Source organism: Homalodisca vitripennis, chromosome 4, assembly GCF_021130785.1.
Source record: "Homalodisca vitripennis isolate AUS2020 chromosome 4, UT_GWSS_2.1, whole genome shotgun sequence".
In the NCBI taxonomy this organism is placed as follows: domain Eukaryota; kingdom Metazoa; phylum Arthropoda; class Insecta; order Hemiptera; family Cicadellidae; genus Homalodisca; species Homalodisca vitripennis.
The window spans coordinates 47,613,803-47,628,119 of record NC_060210.1 but is presented as its reverse complement, the minus strand read 5'-3'; the positions used below and the strand labels follow the sequence as shown (position 1 = coordinate 47,628,119).

General features: G+C 34.3%; 1 protein-coding gene across 3 annotated transcripts in view; it reads left to right on the top strand.

Annotated features, from left to right (window-relative positions):
* The window catches only part of LOC124359290 (cryptochrome-1-like), a 77,857-nt gene that overhangs the window by 45,511 nt on the left and 18,029 nt on the right, over positions 1-14,317 (top strand). Inside the window, exon 11 of one of the 3 annotated variants that reach the window (XR_006922140.1) lies at positions 1,796-1,942. The exons of the other annotated variants lie outside the window; for them this stretch is intronic. The gene's annotated coding sequence lies outside the window, so the exon portion shown is untranslated. The remainder of the gene's footprint in view (positions 1-1,795; positions 1,943-14,317) is intronic. 3 annotated transcript variants of the gene reach the window in all.

Sequence of the window (14,317 nt, the reverse complement as noted above, 5' to 3'; positions counted from 1 at the left end):
GGTTATTAAATATGAGAAAAGTTGATTAGATTACTGAGATTGTGATTAAGTATCTCAGTAACAATTAAGTTTTTAAACTAAATTTAATTTACCCTTTTTTATTTAAATTTAACAATAGATTGTTTTGTTACATATCAATGAGCTCAGATGCATGGTTCAAGAAGAAATCTTACTATTATGTATTTGTATACAGGTTTTAATACTATTACTCAATAATTCATTAAACTAATTTTTTCAATGATTTCACTCCTATTTTAAAAATTTCAGTTCTTAAATAAGTATATTTCTATTGAAAAATATGTTTCTGTAAGAAAAATGGTAATAATTAGTTATTACTATAGAAGGAGCAAATGCATGTTAGTATAGTATGGTAGGTTTTCAGGTCTTTTAATTGCTGCAAAGCTGACATTGGGGAGGTTTCAATAAAACATTGCATATCACTAAGATACATTAAGTATTCAAGTATTGATGTTACAACAAAACTATACAGTAAGGTTTTCATTGGTAATAGAATTTGTATCTTTGGTTAATTGAAGTTTGTTGTTTTGTTAATATTTAAAGTAGACTTTAGTCCTATAACATTTCTTTCATTTTTGTAAAGTCTTTGTTTATTTACTTCTTTAGTCAGATTCTGAAGCATTACTTAAAGCATTGAGTTGGTACCTGTGTCTAAGGATGGTCTGTCCATTCTATATTAAATTATTTAGCAAAAGTAGGATCTGTCACTACTTCAGATTTTGATAAAACTTGTTATAATATATTCTTTCTTAGAAATAAGATAATGTTCCAATTTTTATGGCTTTATCTCAACTGGGTTTCTTCCGACCATTTGAAATTTTGATGAAGCCGGTGTTTTTATACTTGTAAGGTGTCCACAGTAAACTAGCATGATTAACAAAAACAAACTGTAAAACATTCAAACATAAAGTTTAAAATATCAGTTTTGGTAAGAAAATTGCACTGATTTTCTTTTAAAAATTGTTTAAAAATATATTAAAAGTGACATAAAATTACATAAAACGTTTTGGAGAAGTTTTATGAAAAAATAAATATAAGCCAAAGGCATTAAGTAATCAGATAAAAAGTTTTTTCACAATTCTGATGATATTTTTTACTATATGGTATAAAACTGATGGACTAAGAAATTTAAAATATTTTCATAGTGTTTAAATTTTAAGTAAATCTGTTCAACTGTCAACATATTCCAAAAAATCAACACCCCCAAATAATTGAATCCTTTATCTCATCACTTGTCAGTATGCACACTTAAGCTGTTACTAGAACCCATATACATTTGATCCAATGTTTACTATGATGATTGTAGAAAAGAGACTTTGGAAAAAACACCAATGGAACAAATATTAATGAGTGACTTAACTGTCAACTAGACCTATTGGAACTAAATTGCAACAGCTATTACAAACATTAGTAAATAGTAAATATTGCAAACCAATTAAAAAATAATTGTGACATTGTAAAATCTTCATTGCACATCTGAATAGACATGTGAAAAATGTCCTATGCATGTGTTATTGTCAATGTAATCAGAAAGTTAGCATATTGTTATCTCCGTTGGAAAAAGACAAGTTTTTCTTCACATTTTATATTATATTTCGCTATTTTTATTGAAACAAATATGTAAATGAATGGTCGAGTGTAAGAAATGGTCTCACCTCAAAATTGTTATTAATGTTTTTATGTATTTTTTTGTTGCCTACATTTTACTTTATTCAGTCTATTATTTTTAACTTGTGGTAAGACAAGCAAATCCATGGGTAGATCCTCCTGCTTTCAGGCCGTTTTGGTCAGGGGAAAACGGAAAATGGGAAGCAGTAACCAGCAGGCAGGATCCTCGCAAGTGACGGCTATTGTGAGTTCTTCCACCAGTTTGGGTCTAACGTAGGCTTGGGCTTGTTTGGACTTAGGCCTAAATGAAAAACTGGTAAAACATTTTCTTTATTAAGTTAAGAGACATTTTTATAAGCACTTTGTTAATTTACTAACATCTTTAACCCTCTGAGTGCTAAGCAATTTTTCTTGTTTTGTCTTTTGTTTTAAGAAAGTAAAAGCTATAAAGTAATTTTGTCAAGATTTACTTGAAAATTCATTACCAAATAAAATAACAAGATAGTTTCTTGATTGTGTTTGATTTTCTTGGCTATATTTTTCTCTACATTGTAATGAACATAATAGGTTTGAATAAATAGGGCTAAAAGCCAGGAATTGTTACTAGTTGATAAAAAAATCAGCAAACATCTTGAAAACTAGCTTCTAGGGTTCACTGATTGAAAGTACATATATTTACACAAGTTTGAACATTTTCACTGCCAGTCCCCCAACATGCTGCAATCCAGAACATCACAGACTTCAATAACTGTTTCAAATCCAGAATATTAAAATCATTACCATAAGACTGCAATCCCTCATAGTTAAGAAGATAGAAATGGGCACTTCAGTGTATAACAAAATCAAGAAATCCTCTAAACTCAAACCTGAGATAAGTCCCTCCCTCCACTCCCTTTAACGGGTTAACAGTTTCCATAGATACTGTCAACAGTAATATAGTACTCAATACACTGTCAACAGTAATATAGTACTCAATACACTGTCAACAGTAATATAGTACTCAATACACTGTCAACAGTAATATAGTACTCAATACACTGTCAACAGTAATATAATACTCAATACACTGTCAACAGTAATATAGTACTCAATACACTGTCACCAGTAATATAGTACTCAATACACTGTCAACAGTAGTATAGTACTCAATACACTGTAAACAGTAATTTAGTACTCAATACACTGTCAACAGTTATACAGTGATCACAGTGTCTATAAAATCAACACAGGGGATTCAACCAACATGGCGGACACCCATCATCTAGTGTGAAAGTGATCCTACATTTTAGTGAAGTTTAAGTGGGAAAATCAACAAAGTACCAACTTAACTACACACCAATCAATACTTCTAAACTGTAAGTTTAGTATCATCTATTTAAGAAACATTTAAATACCTTGAAGACAATAAAAATCCAAGAAAACTTTAAGTAACATCACGAACTAGATCAACAACTGCAACAATCTTTTCAAGATATATTACATAATATAACAAACTCAAGCACTTCTCTAACTAATTTAATTATTTTATAGCACTACTGATATTTATTTTTTCCACTGACAACAAGTAAATAAATGCACTATTTTTAACTAAGTATAACTACATTATCAACTTGCCACACAAATATTCATAAGTGACGTCAGAGGCCAACTCATCAACTAAGACGTCTAAACTTCCAACGCAACATTATTAACTGCTATACAGCTGGCAGTGAGGTCTTAATCATTTGCAACAGCGACAATCACACCAGCACTGTGGAGGCAGCAACTCAACACCTGTGCTGACTCTGCATTGGCACGCATTCCTACAGAGCCTACCTCAACTCTATATTACAACTGTTACTACAGCTATGCATACGGCTGGCTGCACTGTATACATTGTTGACAAGGCTTTGATTGCCATCTAATCAACCACAATTATACAATACTGACAATCCACTTTTGGACAATTTGACTCTTTAGAATATTCCATTCTAATATATTTTTTAAAATTAGCATCAATTTTATTAATTTTCATTACATAAGGAAATGTGGAAAATTATATTTTAAACAACTGAGTCTGATTTTCCACAATGATAAAATCCAAAGCAAGCACCCCTAAATACCCATGTGGTCTCTGTGGGATCGGAGTAAAATATTCTGGAATTAAATGCACTGGTCCCTGCTGTAACTGGTACCATGCGGGATGTGCAAATGTCACAGACAAGCGTCTTAAGGAACTGAAAATAGAGGGTGCTAATGTCTGGACCTGCAATGGCTGCACTGTTTCCACAAGGCAGCAGCAAGAGGTATCACAAAGGCAAGAAATCAGCCTACATAGTGAACTTGAAATCCGTTCTGCTGACTCTCCACTTAAGTCATACATGAGTAACAGGCCTCAAAATTTCCCCTACCTACATAATAGAACAAATTCTCTCAACAACTCATTAGCGGACATAGAAAATAGTCTAGTTGAAAGTAATTTCCTGGAAGACATAACAAATAAAGAGGACAAACTGGAAATGGCTGCCAAGATAGGAACAACTCTTTTGGAAAAAAAATAAGCTTTTGGAGGAAAAAAATCTTAGATTGGTTGCCACAATAGCTAGGACAGAAGAAAAGTTAGAAGAATTGGAGGAAAATGAAAAGAACCACATTAACAAGATAGAATCACTCAGCCAAGAACTGAGAGACTCTGAACTCCAACTTAATAAAGAAAAGGAATTTCAACTGGAACTGCAGAACCTTTTTGAAGAACAAGACATAAAATCTCAAAAACTTATTGATTTGAATTTAACAAAAATTAAAAATTTGGAAATGACTATTTTGACACTTCAGAAGAGTACTAAATTTGAAAATAACGATCCTGAGTCAACTAAATCTGCTTCCACACAAACTTCTGATGACAGCAACTCCCCTTTAGTAGCACAATCCTCATCAGTGTACTTGGAAATTCTGCTTCTAAAGAAACGACAAGACCAAATGGAGCAAACAATTCAGAAACTGTCAGACGGTATTCACCATCAATGTTGTAACAACTTTGAAAACATTATGCCTACAAAACACTCTTCACCTTGCATTCCCCGAAGTGGTCACAGGGACAGTTCTTCTGGCAAGAACTTCCATGTGAAAAAATCTAGCACAGATTCAAAAAATAAAACCAAAAGAAAGAATCTGTTTAGTATATCCCTTCAGGCAGCAAAAAATCGGGAAGCCAGACTTAAGTGTCAGACGCTTGACATCAACAAGATATCTCATGATGCAATGGAGTCAACTGATGATGATGGTGATAAACCAACAACTCACTTAGTAGCTCCCATTATACACACTTATGAAGATGGAACCTTTCCGATTCAAATAAGAAAAAAGTCACGTGGAAAAAACTTTGAAATAAAAAAATCCCAAAATTCCCACTCAGGTAGTGAGAAAATAAAGCATCCTGTGAACACACTTTATGATTTAATAGAGTTAGACAAACCTACAGAGAACAAACACAAAACTCATCTGTCGGAAGCGCATGGCAAGGAAATGAAGTCACCTCCATTTACTGCACAGGTGCTTAGAGAGGGAGAAACTTACGAGGAGTTTTTTAATGATTATATCGACAAGCTTCATGTTTTATCCAACCAGACTACATATGATAATCTTAACCAAACCGCCACTGAGGGAGCCAGCCAAACCCTGTCTAAAAAACTGAATCAAACCGACACTGAGGGAGCCAGCCAAACCCTGTCCAAAAAACTGAATCAAACTGCCACTGAGGGAGCCAGCCAAACCCTGTCCAAAAAACTGAATCAAACTGCCACTGAGGGAGCCAGCCAAACCCTGTCCAAAAAACTGAATCAAACTGCCACTGAGGGAGCCAGCCAAACCCTGTCCAAAAAACTGAATCAAACCGCCACTGAGGGAGCCAGCCAAACCCTGTCCAAAAAACTGAATCAAACTGCCACTGAGGGAGCCAGCCAAACCCTGTCAAAAAAACTGAATGTCACGGTGGATCCAAAATTATGCTGTCAACCCGTACTAACAATTAAATCACCACTCCAAAATTCAAACTCTTCAGAAACCCAGACTTTTTTAGACCCAACTCAAAGAAGCAAAACTCGATGCAGAATCTTCCTGAATTCAAATTTAAAGACAAGATTCAAATCTTCCATCAGAACATAGATTGGCTGTGCAATAAAATCGATAGATTAAATCACTTTTTACACATCCACAAGCCCGATTTAGTTGTCCTCACAGAACATGGACTAAGTGAATTAACTTTGAAAAATGTATGCTTGGTGGACTACTGTCTGGTAACTGCATTTTGCAGAGAGAGTCACAGGAAAGGTGGTGTTGCCATCTACAAGCACACTGACATGGCTAATGAGGTGGAGAGTGTTAATATTGCTGACCATTCAGAAGAACTCGTATGTGAAATGTCTTCAATCAGGATAACATTCGATAGGAAATCATGTTTATACATTCTTGGGATATATCGACCACCCAGTGCTCCTCTTGACAATGCCTTGGCCCTGTTAACTGATACCCTCAGCTTGCTTCCTTGTGACAACAGTGGAATTTGTATTGTTGGTGATATCAATGTAAATTGCTTGCTTCCATCAAGAGAAAATGTAGCATTATGCGAAGCACTCGCCACCTTCGATGTAACCAGAATACCGTTGCCTCCTACAAGAGTCACTAATACCTCTGCTACTTCCATTGACATTGTCTGCACCAATCTTAACACTGACAGAGTAAAAGTCATAGTGGAAAATACGGGCCTTTCAGATCATATGGGACAGCTTTGCTACGTTGACGCCCCAATAAAGAAAAATGAAGCTTTTAGAACTACTCACAGACAATTTAATCCTGACAACCTCCAGCACTTCAAGGACATCCTGTCACTTCAATCATGGGACAGAGTCTATCAGGCAGCCACAGCAGACGAGGCTTACATGAACTTTATTGATACCCTGACAATAGCCCTTGACATCACATGTCCACGTAAAATTTGCATACGGAAAAAAAAATAGAGGAAAAATTCTAGCCCTACACAACCCAGAAGCTAACAGCCTTAGAAAAGAGTTCATCCTGGCGCTTGACAAATATAAAAAAACTGGAAGTGAGCAAGACAAAGTGGATGCGTTTAACAAGAAAAAATGTATGATATAAAACTAAAAACTCTAAGACGGGAAGAAAATGAAAGCCTTATTGCTGAGTCAAGTAATAAATCTAAAGCCATCTGGAATGTCATCAATAGTGAGAGAATTTTAAGAAAAGACAGTGCAGGGGCAAGATGGCAGATTGATGTTGGAGGAAAGGTAGAAGAAGACCCAGACAAATTGTGTGAACACTTTAATATCTTTTTTTCCAATATAGCCGAGCAAACTCTACTGCAAAACAATCAATCAAGAGCCATTGTTATGAGTGATACTTCTTTTCTTGGAACTTCACTTATGGAATGGAGACTCACTTCCTTCAGTGAAGTTTTTAACACTATAATGTCACTGAAGTCATCATCTTCTTCAGGTATCGATGACGTGAGCTCTAAGCTGCTAAAGTTTTGCATTGGTGAAGTATTTTTACCCATTACAGATATAATCAACAAGTCTTTGTCTCAAGGGATTTTTCCTAGCAAACTCAAAATATCTAAAGTTTATCCCCTTCATAAGCAGGGAAGCAAAAAGGAGCTACAAAATTTCAGGCCGATATCCCTAATCCCAACTATTTCAAAAATCATAGAAAAAATAATTTTAACCAGAATTCAAAACCACCTTAAACTCAACAATCTCCTGCCTGATAGACAACATGGGTTTATCCCTGGAAGATCAACCACAAGTGCTTTTACCGATTTAATAGAACACATCATTGACAACTTGGAGGAAGGAAACACAGTTACAAGTGTTTTCCTTGATTTAAGTAAGGCGTTTGACTGTTTGGGCCATAGTTTAATTATCAACAAAATTAAATCTCTTGGTTTTGGAGGGACTACAGTCAAGTGGTTTGAGAGTTACTTAACGGGAAGAGAACAGGTCGTTGAAATAAAACAAAACCTGGATGGAACAGAGAGGACTGCAAGATCTGGGCCCTTGGCTGTTACAAGAGGTGTTCCCCAGGGTTCAGTGTTGGGCCCGGTTCTGTTTGTTCTTTTTACTGCAGACCTACCTAAGTATTTGGGTAATATAAGCTACCCAGTCATGTTTGCTGATGACACCGTTCTTGTAACGAGTGGCAATGCCATTGAAGACCTGGACATTCGTACCTTCATATCAGTCAGTATGGCACAACAATATTGCTCAAATAACGACCTAGTTTTTAATGCTGCAAAGACAAAATATCTCGCTTCTGGACGATTAAAAGAATGCTTGACTGAGCCCCCAGATCTTCAGAGAGTTGACAACACAAAACACTTAGGCCTAACTCTGGATCAAGGCCTTTCCTGGAGCAATCACACCGACCAACTGTGTTCAAGGCTTAGCTCTGCAATCTTTGCAATGAAGAGGATTAAATCCATTGGTACCTCTATCGCTTTGAAAGCCGCATATCACGCTCTGTTCGAATCACATGTTCGATATGGAATAACTCTGTGGGGAAGTTCATCTGCCGGCAACCTTCATCGTGTCCTGGTATTACAGAAGCGGGTTATGCGGATCATGGCAGGACTACAGCCACAAGAATCTTGTAGAGAGGCTTTTAAATCTTTTGAGATACTCACGGTAGTGTCCATATACATCATCGAGGTAATCACCCACGCCTCAAGAGACAGATTACCAAGGGTTGGTGACGTCAACAGCTACACAACAAGACGGGCAAATGATATATCCCTTCCAGCGCATAGAACAACCCTTTACACCAAGAAGCCTTCCTATAACGGTGCAAGACTCTTTAACATGCTTCCAGAAAACTTCAAAACATGTGACTCTAAAACTCTGAAGAAAAGACTGCACAGCCTGTTGATAAACTCTACAATTTATAGTTTGAATGAGTTTTTTAATTCTGTTAATGCTATTATTTAAGACATGTATGTGTATGTATATGCATTCATATATTTTCTCCTCATATATATTTTATTTTACAGAAATGTTAGTTGATATCAAATTTTAAAGATATTTTCTCTTTGCATTTATAATAGTTTTAAACTAATTTACCTACTTCTTGATGACATCAATTTTTACTGCATGTGTTGACTCTGTAACCATTCTTGATGAATGTGTGAATAAAGATATTATTGAATTGAATTGAATTGAATTGAAAATGTGGATTGTCAGCACTACTTCCCATATTGACTATGCAACTTAAAATGAACAAACAACCAAAATACATTCTAGAAGTCTTTTTCCTTATTGGAATTCTTAATAAATTTGAAAAAAAAAACACGCCAATAATACACTTTTTATTTTTGTTTTGTAGTATTACTAGAATGGTTTCTACTGGTTGAGAAATATTGCAGTGCAATAGAAAATTTCCAATTACGTGTAAAATAATTATTCTTTCGATCAGTGAGCCCCAAAGATAAGCCTGCTTATTTTCAATGAACTAGCAACGGTAATAAATATATGATGTTTTATTTGGATTTTCAAAAAGAGAAAATGTTTTTATGATAAAAATAAGTATTGTATGTATGTGTGTGTGTGTATATATACTTACATATAGTACATACTTTTCATAAAAAAATCTTTCTTTTATTTGCATTTCCAAATAAAACATATATTACATATACATTATTCATTCAAAATACCGTGTTACAGATTGTTTTAATATGAACACCAGTTGCTGTTAATAGTAACTGTGGTTACATGTCTAGCAGATTGGCAGCCATTGCTGATAAAGTTACAGTAATACTAAATATTGTTTAATATGAAAATAATATCATGGCATCTAGTTTGAAATTTATTGCTCTTGCAATTACCACAATCTGTTTGAAAATATAAATGGAAATCAATTTAACACATTGTGTGCAGCGTGGTCACTGGCGACTTCCACAGTAGTCTGATGTGCTAAAAAATAATCCTAGTAGAAGCAACTGCTTATTTCTGCAGAAATGAGATATATGGTATATCAATGCATATTGCTTTGGAAATGGAAATCAAATTAACACATTGCGTGCGGTGTGGTCTCTGGCAACCGCCACAGTAGTGCGATGTGTTAAAAAATAATCCAAGTAGAAACAACTGCTTATTTCTGCAGAAATAAGATAAACTGTATTTCAATGCATAGTGCTTTGAAAATACAGGGTGTCCCATGAAGAAACGGAGAAACTGTCAGGACTTGTTCTTACGGTGAAAATAATGAAAAAAGTTCATATACACATAGGTCCAGAAACGCTTAGTTAGCAAGCTATACAGGGTGAAAGATTTCGCCCAGATTTCAGTGCCACCGTTAAAAGGGAGCCCTATTAAATTATTTTGGCCGTTACCCAGGACGTAAAATTTAATGTATATTATGCAAATTGAACTGAAAAATTGAATAAAATTAGTACCAGACCTCTAGCTGCAGTAATTTTTAAGATATCTGAAGAAATACGCAAAATTCAGTGTCCAAAAACAAGTTTTATTTAGGTTTCAAGTAGATTAACTTTGTTAAATGTGTAACAAACACGTAAAATTCTTTAACAAAACTTATAAAGAATTAATTTCTTAAGATAATGATGTAAAATAAGCCAATAAAAATTATACGTAAACTTTAAGAAAATCAATTTTTAATTAAATAAATAACGTACGAAGAATAGACAAAATTGGTTACACTTTTTTTCTTGCTGAACGTACATGTTTTTATAAACTTTTATTTTCACTTACTATTGCAAAAAAAAATAAATGCTAACAAAATAACTAACCTTAGTTTAGTAACTGTTTGAAATTCCCTCCTTCACAATGCACACAGCACTCTGCTCGACGTAAAATATTTGTGGTGGCTCTGCGAATTATGTCTGGATTGTTTCTTATACTGTCAAATGCGTTGCGAATTCTAACGAGTAATTCTTCCTTGGTATCAACTTTACGTTTATACACCATAGCTTTGATATGTCCCCATAAGAAGTAGTCAAGAGGCGATAAGTCAGGCGATCGTGGTGGCCAGTTGATTGGTCCACCACGCCCAATCCAGTTCAAGAAATTAGCATTCAAATGATTTCTAGCTACTAAAGAAAAATAAGGGTTGCACCATCGTGTTGGAAAATCATTTAAAATCTTTTTTGTAAAGGAATATCTTCCAAAAGAGCCGGTAAATCATTTTTCAAAAATTGTTCGTACATATTTCCTGTAAGGTTTCCTTCAAAAACGAATGGTCATAGAATTTTGTCATCAATAACGGCACACCAAACATTAATGTGAAATCTGTGTTGGAAAAAGGTTTCTACGGTACCATGTGGATTTTCTTCGCTCCATAAATGACTATTTCTACAATTGAAGGACCCGTTTCTCGTGAAAGTTGCTTCATCAGTAAATAAAATTGAATTCACCCTATCAGCATTGTCTAGAAGCCAATGAGAAAAGTTTAACAGTAAAGGGTAATCTGTCGGCAGCAAATGTTGTACCTTTTGCTGATGAAAAGGATGAAGTATCTCTTTACGCAAGATGCGCCACACTTTGTTTCTCGATAAACCAGTGCGATACGCAATTCACCTCGTACTAGTACCCGAGCTACGATGAATATGTTGAATCACTTGAAGTTCATCGTTAACGCGATGATGTGCCTGCCGTTCAACCGAAAACGAAATTGTTGGAAATGATCCATTCGTTCTTAAAAACTGAAACACTGAAGAAAAGGTTTTCGCATTCGGAATCCGCCTTGCAGGAAATCTTTCCTGATATTCACGTCGAGCAGCTTCCGCATTTCCATGAGCATATCCGTAACAGAACATTATGTCGGCATATTCTTCATTAGAAAATTGAAACGGCATATTAACTTTTATACTGTATCAATATTTACACTTAACTTATCTGTATGACACTTCAATATAAAATATTCATAAAAAAGTTCGTAATTATGATTGTTGAACAGCTGTTAGTACTGCCAACCTATAAAAATAATATTTTTGTTACAAAAGTTGTAGAATAACGTAAATTAATTCACAATTATTGTTAAGTTTCAGATTTTATGACACTAAAGTTTTTTTACTAGTATGTAATTCATTAGAAAAAATAGAAGAATGTTTCTATAAATAAAATCTATACATAATTATTTTTAATAATATTTTCAATAATTAACATGTTTTCTCCAAATATTAGAATGTACATTCAGTAAGAAATAAAGTATAACCGATTTTGTCTATTCTTCGTACGTTATTTATTTAATTAAAAATTGATTTTCTTAAAGTTTACGTATAATTTTTATTGGCTTATTTTACATCATTATCTTAAGAAATTAATTCTTTACAAGTTTTGTTAAAGAATTTTACGTGTTTGTTACACATTTAACAAAGTTAATCTACTTGAAACTTAAATGAAACTTGTTTTTGGACACCGAATTTTGCGTATTTCTTCAGATATCTTAAAAATTACTGAAGCTAGAGGTCTGGTACCAATTTTATTCAATTTTTCAGTTCAATTTGTATAAATTTTACGTCCTGGGTAACGCCCAAAATAATGTAATAGGGCTCCCTTTTAACGGTAGCACTGAAATCTGGGCGAAATCTTTCACCCTGTATAGTTCGCTAACTAAGCGTTTCTGGACCTATGTGTATATGAACTTTTTTCATTATTTTCACCGTAAGAACAAGTCCTGACAGTTTCTCCGTTTCTTCATGGGACACCCTGTATAAAAGGAAATCAGTTAAAAAAAATAATCATGTAGAAACAACTTGAACTGTATATCAATGCATAGCGCTTACAGGGTTAAGCTTGTGTCAGTCACAAATTTATTTATTAATTGGATTCGTGAAATTTTTATTTTTCTCAGGAACTTGTCTTTAGAAATTCGTTTTATATTTTGTTCAGACACATTGTATGTATTAAATTAAGTTTCAGTCTTACTTCACTTTAACCCATTAGTGACATATTCTGCTGCTAGGACAATCGCTGCAATTAGTCTGAGCAGAAATTAAAAATTTAGGAAAATGAAAGCAAAAATGTTGTACTAAAATATCTTGTTCATTAACTCTTTATGAAATAGGTAATAAATTGTACCGTATGACGATAACACATGGGGGTGGTGACTTCTGAGGTCGTAGTAATAAATACTAGAAATACAAAGTTTACTTATAAGTTCAGTTTAATTACGAAAACTTAAAAGCACCACTTTTAGATGGTAAAGGAAAAGTTATGTAATGCCACGTTGCTGCCAATTAGAATATAATAACTAAAAAATATATCTTCTAGGTGGGCCTAAAATATCCAATGTTCTGTTGAATTATGCGTACGACGTTTTACTTTACAAAACAATAATATTTCACTTCCCTTCGCAATAGGTAGACTCACAACCCGGGTGTCGGCGTCTTGGCACGAGACATTGAAGCTGTAGTCTAAGAACGGTTATTTCTAGAAGAGGAGTTGAAGTTGGGAAATGGTAGCCATCTATTCAAACAACACGTGAGATACATCAGCTACGTAAACTCGCCTAAAACAAATTCGCGACGGTATTAGCCATTTAATGATACAAATTACTATTTATAACAACGTGCTCGTCGCCATAAGGACGACGCCACAACCTTTATCTATCTCCATCAAGCAAATAAAAGATCTTCAAGGGTAAGTTACTTTACTATTCACATCTTTACTTTACGTTACATTCATTTTATACGTTTGGCATCAAAGGGCTAATTTAATAATACGAAAAGATAAATTTTACTTACGGACAAAGCGCGCGAGGTCTGATCGGTTACGTAGTTGGGCTGCTACAAAGGGTTAGAAGAAAAAAATTCATACGTGTGCCAATTAGGTAGTTACTCCGCCCAATAATTTAGTTCCGGAACATTGGATGTAAAATAATATTATATTATACTGGCTGATTAGGTTGCGAAATTTACATTGTATGAAATTTAATTAACTAATTTACGGTACAGAATATCCCCCCTGTTTTGATTTCGCAACCTAGTTAGTCGCTTTACTTTAAACATATTCTAAATAACAAACTTAATTCAACCTTTTATTCATTACATAAATTCAAATTCAACCATAACAATACGATAGCGCGGGGTTTCAAAAGTTTTCTATGAAATCCGCTAGATCGCATGCCAATGCAGTTCTATGACTGCTCGCTTAGGGACCAAAAATAGAAAATCAATTTAGGCAAACTATTTTCATGCAGTGCACGTTGCAGCGTTTTAGAATTTGCGGGTCGTTGCAAGAATAAGGGCATTTAAGGCGATTAAATCGCAAACAAGTGTAGTGTAGTGTTTTGTTATATAGGCGCCACATTCATACTTCTTTTTTGCATTCATACCAGTGTTTTGTGTATAGTGTTGTGCCATTAAATACCCTGAGACTTGCGGACAAGTTACCAATATGGATAGAATATTTTGGAATGAAACGTCCCCTCACGAGAAGCTAAGTCTCACATTTCGTATTAATACTGCATCACTCTTAATATATATATTTACATACAACATCCTATACATCTTACATCTACATGAATTTTAACACTTCAAATATATCTACAAAATTCAAAATTCAACATTTCGGCATACCTACAAAACACAGACAATTTTTCATATTTTGGTTCCCTCATTACAAACAGTCAGGATCAACTTTGTCTCATTTCTTTACACTAAGTCTATTTACAAATTCTTTTTCTA